Source organism: Diabrotica undecimpunctata, unplaced genomic scaffold (assembly GCF_040954645.1).
Source record: "Diabrotica undecimpunctata isolate CICGRU unplaced genomic scaffold, icDiaUnde3 ctg00002309.1, whole genome shotgun sequence".
Lineage (NCBI taxonomy): Eukaryota > Metazoa > Arthropoda > Insecta > Coleoptera > Chrysomelidae > Diabrotica > Diabrotica undecimpunctata.
In genome coordinates, this window is record NW_027313473.1 from 1,337 (window position 1) to 12,130 (window position 10,794).

General features: G+C 30.5%; 2 long non-coding RNA genes across 3 annotated transcripts; one reads left to right on the forward strand and one right to left on the reverse strand.

Annotated features, from left to right (window-relative positions):
• Positions 1-4,337: 4,337 nt before the first annotated feature.
• LOC140431941 (uncharacterized) lies at positions 4,338-5,499 on the forward strand. Of its 2 annotated transcripts, XR_011949741.1 has the most exons (4): positions 4,338-4,374; positions 4,435-4,646; positions 4,709-4,820; positions 4,902-5,499. It is a non-coding gene; the product is annotated as an uncharacterized lncRNA (long non-coding RNA). The 2 variants fall into 2 exon arrangements; XR_011949740.1 differs by having other exon boundaries at positions 4,345-4,646.
• A 3,080-nt stretch (positions 5,500-8,579) lies between these two features.
• Positions 8,580-10,260, reverse strand: LOC140431939 (uncharacterized). The gene is made up of 3 exons (XR_011949739.1): positions 9,818-10,260; positions 9,641-9,760; positions 8,580-9,504 (listed from the first exon to the last, which is right to left on the reverse strand). It is a non-coding gene; the product is annotated as an uncharacterized lncRNA (long non-coding RNA).
• Positions 10,261-10,794: the final 534 nt, after the last annotated feature.

Genomic DNA, 10,794 nt, shown 5'->3' on the forward strand with positions numbered 1-10,794 from the left:
AGCAATTTATTAGTACAAGAGATTTGAAAACACATTTGAGAACACACACTGGAGAAAAACTGTATACTACAAAAATTACAATAAATTGTTACTGGGCTACAAATTGTAGCAGAAATAAATCATTACAAATAAAAAAATATCTTTAAAAATGAAACTATTCATAGAGGTTAACCTTCTTTAAAAACAAAAACAAGATCTGTTATGATTAGTTATTTATCAGATGTCGAAAATAATAAAGCTAGCTGTCATATGTCAACATTAAATTTTAAAACAAAGAACAAATAAAATGACAGCAATGGCCACACCCTAAAATTTACAATATTAATTATTACAATTTAAATTGTTATGAAATCAAATTATTATTAAAAAATGTATATCTTCACTTTAAAAATTCAAACAAAAAAGTTATTTGAGTTTCACTAAAATTTCTTTACTTAACATTTCTGAGGTTGGAACTGGAGATTCACTACCACGTAAAAAACGGCATTTATAGTCTGGGACTACGATCAGGGATAACAAAATGAGGATGGAAGCTAGCACTGGAACACAAACCTTGGAAAACTCGTCTCCTTAAAAAACTGAACCATGTGGGTACCTTTCAAATTTGTTGCAAAACGCCGCTTTACAAATCTTCCATATGAGATACGGCATACAACAAAACACAGTGATTACTCGTTCAGAATTGACACATTACTTTGAGGAAAAATCACCTTTTTTCACAAATTTGCAGGTTTTTTTTTTCGACTAAACTAAACGACGCCTGCTTTCAATGGGCCATCTTCCAAACCTAACATTTGACTTGTCAAACATGCTTAAAATTATTATTAGCTGTGTTAAGAAAATTTGAACTCTAAGGTTAACATTCTGGAATTTTAAATATAAGTGATGTCACTTTATATAAATTGTGACGTGCACACATTTTTATATGAAAAATACTATACCTATATCTGCCTATTAAAGAAACAAGTATTTATAATGCATTATTCTGTATTCAACTATATGTATCTGATTATTAGTGAAATTAAGTTACCTACATCTAGACAGTGCTGAATACAGCTCTGATTAGAATTACTTGAATATCAGCAGTCTCGTACCAACACATGCTTGAGAGTTTTGGCAACACTGATCTGCATAAACCAAATGTTCTGTTCTTAATGTGAAATAAAGTATAGTTATACACTTTCAGAAAACAGCTTAGAGTAATCATAGGTATTATCATTGGAAGTGGCAACTCAGATATTTCTGCAAAATGAACAAATGGACAGAACAGCATGCAGATGACGTGAAAATGTAAAGAAAACAGCCTAACATATTTCTGCAACTACAGGCATCCAGGAGATACTGTATTTTTTCTGTATTTCCAGCTAGCTCCAACTCTTCCCAAATATTTTTTGCTTCCTTGTCAGTGGTCCTCCTCCAGGAACCTCTACCTAGCCTTCTTGCATCTTGAGGATTTTAGGTCCAAGCTTTCTTTTCAATAGCAGCATCTAGTTTCCTAAAATTGTGGACACATCCACTTTCATTCTCTTATATACTTTTGTTTCACCTGTTTCCACAAAAATTTTCATTTCAAAATGGTCTCAGGTCATCATAGGCAACCACAGATTAGGGTATATGCAAGAGATCTTAGGGAGTACAGTCTGGAAAGGTATACAAACAATTTGTATGCAATATCTTGACAAATCTTTGTTTTCTGTACCTCTAGTTCTTTTGTTTTTATTTTTAAAAGCAGCCACAGAGCACAACCCAACATAGTTTCAATATATCAACATCCTACTAACCTACTGGATTTTTAAATTCACAAAAATAAAGTACCACTATACAAACACATATTTCTCATATCTTGGTCTATGTTATATGATATGAGAAATATGGAAATACGTGCTTGGCGGAGGAAGGCGATGGATAGGGACGACTGGAGAAAAATTCTTGGGGAGGCTAGGACCCACACAGGGTTGTAAAGCCAAAATGATGATGATGACTATACAAACACAAACTACATTTTTGTTGAAGATGATAATATGTCAAAATTAATACCCTACCATTAATTCAATTAACATTTAAAATCCACCACAAAAACTTATCTGTATTTTCTAACTGTTAATAATAAACTTCCTCAACATAAAATTAATTCCTTAGTAATTAATAGTAAATTAATAATTAATAGTATTGCATTAATCAGTTTTATTAACTTACTTTCTTCATTCGTTGTTTGCTTTTCTTCAAATATTGTAAATTTATATTCATCCTGTTCTACTTTAGTTTTCACCGGGAATTCATTTAAGTCTAAAGTTTCAGTTTCTATCTTGGGTTCCTCCTTAATTTCAATGTTAAAGGTATCCAAGGATGGAACACATGTGTTATTATCTATTTCTATTTTGCAAGTTTTCTCACTAGCTTCTTGTTTTAGTTCCATATTCCATAGGTGATACCAAGAACTAAGGGTAACAGGGGACGGTAAATACAAGTTCAAATTTGAAATATTTGTTATGTATGGCTTCCTACTCACTTTATAATGCTCTAAAAATGACGGATTCTATATTTTAATGCATATTTTTTCTATAATTCCCGTTTAAAAATTGCGTGTTTTGACATCAATTTTCAAATATTTCGTCCATTTTGATTGTGCTGTTGTTAATGTCATATTTTGTCACTTTTCCACCAATGTTGCCATATTTTCAAAAAATATTGTTTCTTGCAAAATTTTGTAAAAATATAAATATGTAGAATAAAATGTTATTTTGTAAAAAAGAAAATATTTTGTTTTTCGTTGCGTTGAGTTAGGTTAGATCATGTTATATTTTGTCATTAAGATATGTTAAGAAGACACGCGTGTTTTATCGCTACCGAGAAAAAAGAAAATATTTTGTTTTTCATCAGCTATTAACTTGTTTGTATGGCAGTTTAGATTGCGATGAGAGTTTAGATTGCATTTTGCATTAAAATATTATGTTAGGAAGGTCGGTGGGTTTTATTGCTAGAAGGGGTCCAGACAGGGGAGAAATTTTAGGTCGAATATTGCCAGTATATTCGTGTAACGGACCGGTTCAATGTCGGCCTTACCACCCTAATTGATTAAGTATAATGTTTTTATTTCGCACTTCATTATACAGTATACTCCCTCTTTAACGAACACGGTTATTACGAGGTTTCGCTTATAACGAGATACATTAGATGTCCCGTGAAATTTCTATTGAACTATAACCGTCTATAGCGAGGCAAATTTGGTTATAACGAGAGAAAATAAGATCCAAAAACGTGTTTTTTACGTTTTTAGTCCGGTCGTGGCTATAAATACATACTTTTTCAAATAGCCCCTCAATAAACTTAACTGCAGCCCTCAATAAACTTCTTTACAATGAATAAATACAACTGTTTCACATCTTTAGAAAATATATGATAGAATGATACTTGACCATTTAAAGCAGTTAAAAATATCAGAGTTCTTAAAATTGCAGAAGCAATAGTTTATGTTATCCTTGAAAATACGATTTATACATTATGTAGTTGGAAAAAAATATAAGTACAGCTTTTTTGTTTTAACGTATATCATTGATAATAAAAGTAAACAACTCTTTTATGTTTTAATATATTTCATTGGCAATAAAAGTAAATAACTTTTTTTCAAAAACGCCATTCAAACAATATTTATTAGCATCTTATATTGCTCCGAATGGCTTCACTATAGGAAGTTAATGGTTTAGAAAACTACAGATTCATATGTATGCACAGTATTATGATTGTCTGATATAACGAGATCGGCTTATAACGAGGTAATTAGTCTGGCATTTCAGTTCTCATTATAGAGGGAGTCTACTGTATTATATTATTTTTATTTCGTATTTCATCGTATGCTAGCTTGTTTTCTTAGTCATAATTTTAGTTTAGTTTCTTTATTAATTATTTTTAATTTGGTATAATATCAATACTAAATTTGATATACCCTGTCCACGATTTCTTCGTAAGAGCCACCTGCAAGCCCAAAGACGTCTGATCTTCTCTTCTTAAGCTGGATTTATAGTTTGACGGACTGTAAACGTAGACGCACTGGAAAAAGATCAACATAGAATTTTGTGTACTCTTATTCATGATACTATGCCCCGTATTTATAGTCGGTACTCAAGCTCGTGCTTGAGCACGTGCTCCGCCAAGTCGAACTTAGGTCAAAGTCATGCTCAAGTATTTGTTGTGTTCTATAAACGATACTTCGGGTATTCTCGTACAAGATTGATCTCAAGCACGAAAATTAGGGATTTTAAGTAAATTTGATTGGTAACATCCAACAAAAAGAAGATTCTGTCAATTATTATCATTGTCACTAAACGATTTTTAGCGCCAAAAAAAATTAATTTTTAATAAATTATTTTAAGATATGTAATATATTATAAAAAATATGCATTCGAGGGAATAAATTTCAGTTATGTGCATTTTTAGATGAGCGGAAATTGTACTAAATATGCAGTTTATTCAACAAAAGGAAAGGTGTTTATAATCCAGCTGGTAAAGAAAATAATACTGTAGAGAATAAAAGGATAGACGGTGCTTCCTTAATGAAAAAATAAGGGTTGTGAGTACAAATACAGCCTATTATATAACTGCCAGCCTGAGGCAGATATATTAAGGACTTCAGAACAGCTACGAAAAATGTAAAACAAATTGAAACAGAGGTAAAATACTTTTATTTATTTAAGCAAAGTTTTTGTCGTAGAAAATGCAGAGAAACAACAGCATGCTGGCTACAGGTGATGACCCTTTGAAAAAACCAAAGCCTGATGTAGTGCTGGAGTTTGTGAAAGTTGCTGTTCCCGACATATAGATATGTAAGCATCGACTGTCCCTGGGACAGCACAATATTTGGAGGAGGTAAATTTACTATATACTCACACTTAGTATAATTGCAGGACAAAAGGATGCCCACCAGCTAGGAGGACATGTTAGTGTAATTACAATAACATCAGAAGTATCTGACTTCCTCCATTGCTTTTCCAGTTCAAAATAAAGAGTTGTTATGTATGATAATTTTGATAAATCTTACCTGTACATTTAATAATAATTTCAAGTAATACTTGTAATATGACACCTGTTGTTCCTAGAGAATGTCAATGTTCTTCAAATGGCAAGTAATCTTAAATGTACTTATGGCAATATGTAATAATAATAAACACTACTAGGTACCAATGAAGTAATGGCTATTATAATTGCAAATAAAAAACATTTGCCAAAAAAAGGTTTGAATTATTCCAAAGGTTAATAGTAATCTACAGTTATGGATTTTTAAAACAATCATTTATATATAACTATTCTTATTTTGTACTTAATGTATGTATTATATTGAAAACTGTTAAAAATTCTAAATGTAAATACTAGTTGTGTGTATATTTTTTGCTCATTTTATTTAATGTATACTATGGTGGTTGTAAAGCGATTATTATATTATTTTATATTTAACAAGCATGATATTCCATTTAGTTTTATAAATTGTTACTTTCAAATTTACTTATCGTGAAGGTTTATAAATATATTTTTAAATAAAGAATATTAATATTTTAAATGTGTAATTAATTTTAAATTTGATAAGGAAAGGTTTTATGAAAAGAATTAACACTTATTTAAAAGGAGGGAGACAACTTGAAATCAATAAAGATATACTTGCTTAAAAGATATACTTGAGTATAGTATAACTCTCATTTATTTTAAATTACATATAAAAAATACATTTTGACAAATAAAATAAAAAGAATTACATTTAACATAATATAAGTATTCAATAATATATTCACATTCTCATGCATAACATTGTTGAATAAAAGTCTCCTAAAATTTAAACCTTGTTCCACATCATTAACATTTCTATTTACTGGCACATCAGTATTTTCTAGAAAATCATCATCACTATCAATATTTTCCTGTAAAGATATATTGCAGAGTACTACTGTAGCACTTATTATTGCAAGATATGTATTTAATTTCATTTGTAGGCCTCATTGCAGACAGGGAAACCATATTTTCCAGGTTCTAAATAGCCTTTTGGTAACATTTCTTACATGTGTGCACTATTATATCTATTTTGTTGATCATTAGCTAAAAATATATCTCTATCAAATAACCTATTTTTTTGTTTAGCCTATTATCAATAAATACCTTGCTTTAATACTGGAGTAAGTAGATAGTGCCTGTGCTGCATGCATATTCACTATTCATAATAATTCACCTATTAATAATACTGGAATTTGTCCTGTTTCCATTTTAACTCTTATCAACTTTGATCAAATATTAAGCTGCCATGACTTTATCCTGGATGTTGAACAACAATATCCATAAATCATCGCAAAAAACAAAAAAAAATATTGTATTGGAAGCGAATTGAAAAAAATATAAAAATAAACAAACAAGTTAGGTTAGGATCCCGTGCTCAAGGCCAGGTCGATCTGATGCTTGAGCACAGGAGCGATTAATTACAGGGACCCGATCCGTCAACTGCGCATGTGCATTTTTGAAATGACAAGGACATCAAAAGTGACAATCTCCCACCTAAAATAATCTGAGCAAATTTATAAAAACGGTTTTGGCATAAAAATTGGAAATTTTAAACTATTTATTTCTACAGGTACATAGTTGTTACATTCATAAATAAAAGAGAATAAATAACTTGTACTCTCAGTAATAAGAAATAAAATCACATTAATCTAGTGGATATTGATGACTTTGATATGAACCCATGAACTGCCGAATATTGTTTATTTTGTTGTAGTAGCATATGGAGATTGTTAACTTTGCACCAGATAATTTAAAATATTTAACGTAATATACGTTTATAAGTGAAGATAAGGAATATAATACATTATTATAAACTTAAATTGAATTATTGTTGTTGAAAGTAAACAAATTATTTATGAACTAAATTTAAATTTTAAAATACCTTAATTCTTTATTACTCTTCCAGTTTAAGCTGTAATATTGTTCTAACAATGTTTTAACATCAACTGCTTTTTCTTGTTTTACTTGTAAACTATAGGTACTTTGGTATTATACCAGGACAATACTGGTCCATATTTCTATTCTTTTTTGTGAGTGATTTATATTCAATCATATCCTGTCGATAAACAGGTTCCCCTTTTACTAGTATCTTGTTAGATCTGGAACTCTTCCCTATATAAAACCTTTTGCACTCACTGATTTTAAAAACAATGAATTTATAGATTTTATAATTGTGTCTGCAGCTTTCTTAAAATAGAACACCCCACAATCGCTTCTCAATTTTATCATTGAAGGAAAACCTCAATTTTAATAAAAACTGAAGTTTGTTATTAATTTTGATATGACATGCCTCAAATATAAACCTTAGGGTGGCAGACTGAATAAAATAAAATTTATCGTTCTTTAACATAGCTATGGAGCACAAAATTTGTATACTTATATTTTGTACTACCTGTGTGAAAATAATTATAACTAAAATAAAAAATAGTTTGCATATCAAACAATATATTTAAATTTTTGTATAAATATGATCATTAGAAACATCACCTGTAACATACAATTTAGAATGAAGTGTATTATCTATTACATGTTTTTCAACAGCATCTGGTTTCTTCATATGGATTGTTTTAGCTTTCATTTTCTTCCTTGTTGAGAAGAATGCTTGTTTTTCAATTTTTTTGTTTGAAGGTATTAATTTATCTTCCTCCAATTTGATAATAAATTCCTCAGCTGACGGTTTTGCACAGCTCAAAGATCCTACAGAAGCAGCCACTTTTAAATGTTTGGTTATCAGTTCCATTTGATCAATGTTTAAATGGTCACTTTGTAATTTTTCAATTATTTGGAATGCCAGATCTGTTGCTTCTTTTTTTTGTCTGCAACACAGATGGTAGAGGATGGGGCATTTTGACGCAGTGCTGTCACTTCAGTCTCAATATCTGGGTTTTCAAATTTTTGTACATTTCTGTTCACTTCCACTTCTGATTTGTTGAAGTTTAAGCAAACAAAATGTATATGCTTGCATATGGTTAATTTTATTGCATAGTCTATGCAGGAACACTCATACATATGTATGCAGATGTTACAAAACGTGCACATCGTCACATTGCTTTTTACTAATTATATGAAAATCATCGGCAGTTTTTATGTAAAAGCTGTTATCTTCTCTATTTCCTAATACTTCTACATTTTTTACCAATAATGTTAATGCAGCTCTGTGTCTAGCATTTATCATACTGCAGTGATGATGCTTTTTATTTTTTTGTTATTTTTAATTCTCTCAAGGGTCTTCTCCCTCATAAATCTTTGTAAACAATGTAATGTTTTATCCATACGTTTAATTTTTTTCCCTTCTAAAGACACGTGTTTAATTGTTTTATGCATAGCCTCTAAATGCATATTTGTATTTGCAGGACAATTTTTTCGGTAACAATAAGCCCACTGTTTCACAGTTTTACCATAATGTATTTTTACATAATCACCCATCTTCTTAGTTTCGTCATCAGATAGTAAAATATTTAAGAATTTGTTGAAATCAGAAATAAACTCATCTTCATCCAGTATACATTGAACATACTTCAATGACTTATAAACCCATTTTCTTTTATCCAAGACTGACACTTTCCCCAAATTTTGTTGCCAAGCACGATCGATGTGCATTGAACAATATAACTGTTTAAGTGGGGTACCCATAATTTTTTGCCAAGGGAGATAAAAAACTGAAGTAATGTCCGACATAAAACAGAGTGTTTGTATTTTCCCAACAACTTTCATAATTTCTGTAAAATAAACTTCATTAATGTAGGAGTCCTTTCGGTTGGAAAATAAAAAAGCTACTTGAAATCCATTTCCAAATTCATCAATGACCAGAACTGTAGTCATTTCAAAATCATATGCATTGAGGCCATGTGTACTATCTACGCATATAAGATCTTGACCAAATTTTTTTAACAGCTCTGCTTGAACTGGACTCATTAATATTAAACAAATATTCTTATTTTCTAAATTGTATGCAGTACATTCAGAATTTTGAGGTTTATAAAATACTACAGGATTATTTTCGGTTCCAGACATTTCTTGAATCCATAATTCGACACTGACTGCATCTTGTTTGTGACGGTACCCATCCTTTAGACCTATGTTATAAGAACGCATCACATTATTAATGTCCATCCTCGTTAATAAGTGATCTCTTTTCAATGAACATCCAATGTTGTCCCTCGTAGAATTTAAAATGCTAAAAGCAAATTGGTTGACAAAAAAAAAAGACAAAATTGCTTATTAAAAACTTACTGCGATACCGAAACACCTGCAATTAATTTGGAAGCAACACTTTCGCGTTTGAGTTTAGAGAGTCTCATGTGCTGCATATCCTCTTCATGTCCATAATGAGTCTTAACATAACTCATACTACAGAACCCTGTTTCAATTACTAACGTAATTATTATCTGACTGGTACAATTTCTGTTCAATTTACAAGAACCCTGACATTTCGAGTATATGCACTTTCTTCTCTTCTTTCTTTTCCTGTAATTATACATAAAAATAAATTAAAATAGTTATATTCAGTAAAACAGCACACATATTTATACTTACTGACATAGTCTATATAATCTTTTATAAACTACAAACAGAACTTTTAAAAACTTAATTAATTCCTCACCTGAACGACTGCAATTGAAATAGATCTTCTGATTTTCAGTTCCACTGCGTTTGATTCCTTCAGATTTTTCATAGCGCACATTGTTTTCCTCTTCCTCGAGCTTTAACCATGCTGTAAACTCTAAAAAAAATTGACAAAAGAAAATAATTTTATTATGATAAATTTTATCAGTCCTACCTTCAAAATTTTTAAAACTTTTGGTCATAGTTTCATTACGAAGGTGATGTTCTTGTTCTAAATGTAATCTTAAATCGCTAATGAATCGAAAAGATGTCTTACAACCTTCCAGACACTTATTTAAATGCACATTTTCCTCATATTGCATCGGCGTAGAAAGTTTACCATGTATATTTTTTATATGTTTATTTAAGTTAGACTGATTTGAGAAAGTTTTACCACAATCAAAACAGTTCACTGACATTTTACTAATTATTTAAATAGGAAACTATTTAAAACAATTTTCTATGCTGTGATTTTATACCTCTGCAAACACAATATCAAAGTATAATTTTGGTATAATATTCGACAAGGCAATATACCGTTAACATTTTCATTTGAAGGTGAAGGTTCCAAATATTTCGAACGCAGTCATCTCGCACATGCGCAGTCAACGGATCGGGTCCCTGTAATTAATCGCACCTCTTGAGCACGAGCTGTCATTTTTGTGTACTCAAGCCCGATTTCGTACTTGAGATTCGTTTATAAAACACAAAAACGACTCAAGGTCGACCTCAAGCATCGACCGATACTTGAGTACCGACTATAAATATGGGCCTATGACTTTGCTATGACTAACAAGTAACAAGATAGGATCTTCCCGTAGCACAAAATCAGTCGTGTTCGCGCATGCCGTCATTGGAGAGCAGAATTTGAATTCTTGTTAAAGTTAAATGGGATTTTTATGCATTCTGTGTTAAAATTATTCAATTAGCAAAATAATAATATTAAATAAAGGTTTAATAATTACAGTAATTGTACACAAAAGGATATCTCCAAACTATTTATTAAAGATTATTTGTTGACACATACAAAAAATTGACATTACGAACGTGCAAGTCTCCAATTACGTCACGACTTATGCGCAATATCTTATCTTCTTAATCGTAGTATCAGGTATCATGCTCTATGCTCTTATAAGTTCATATAAATGAACG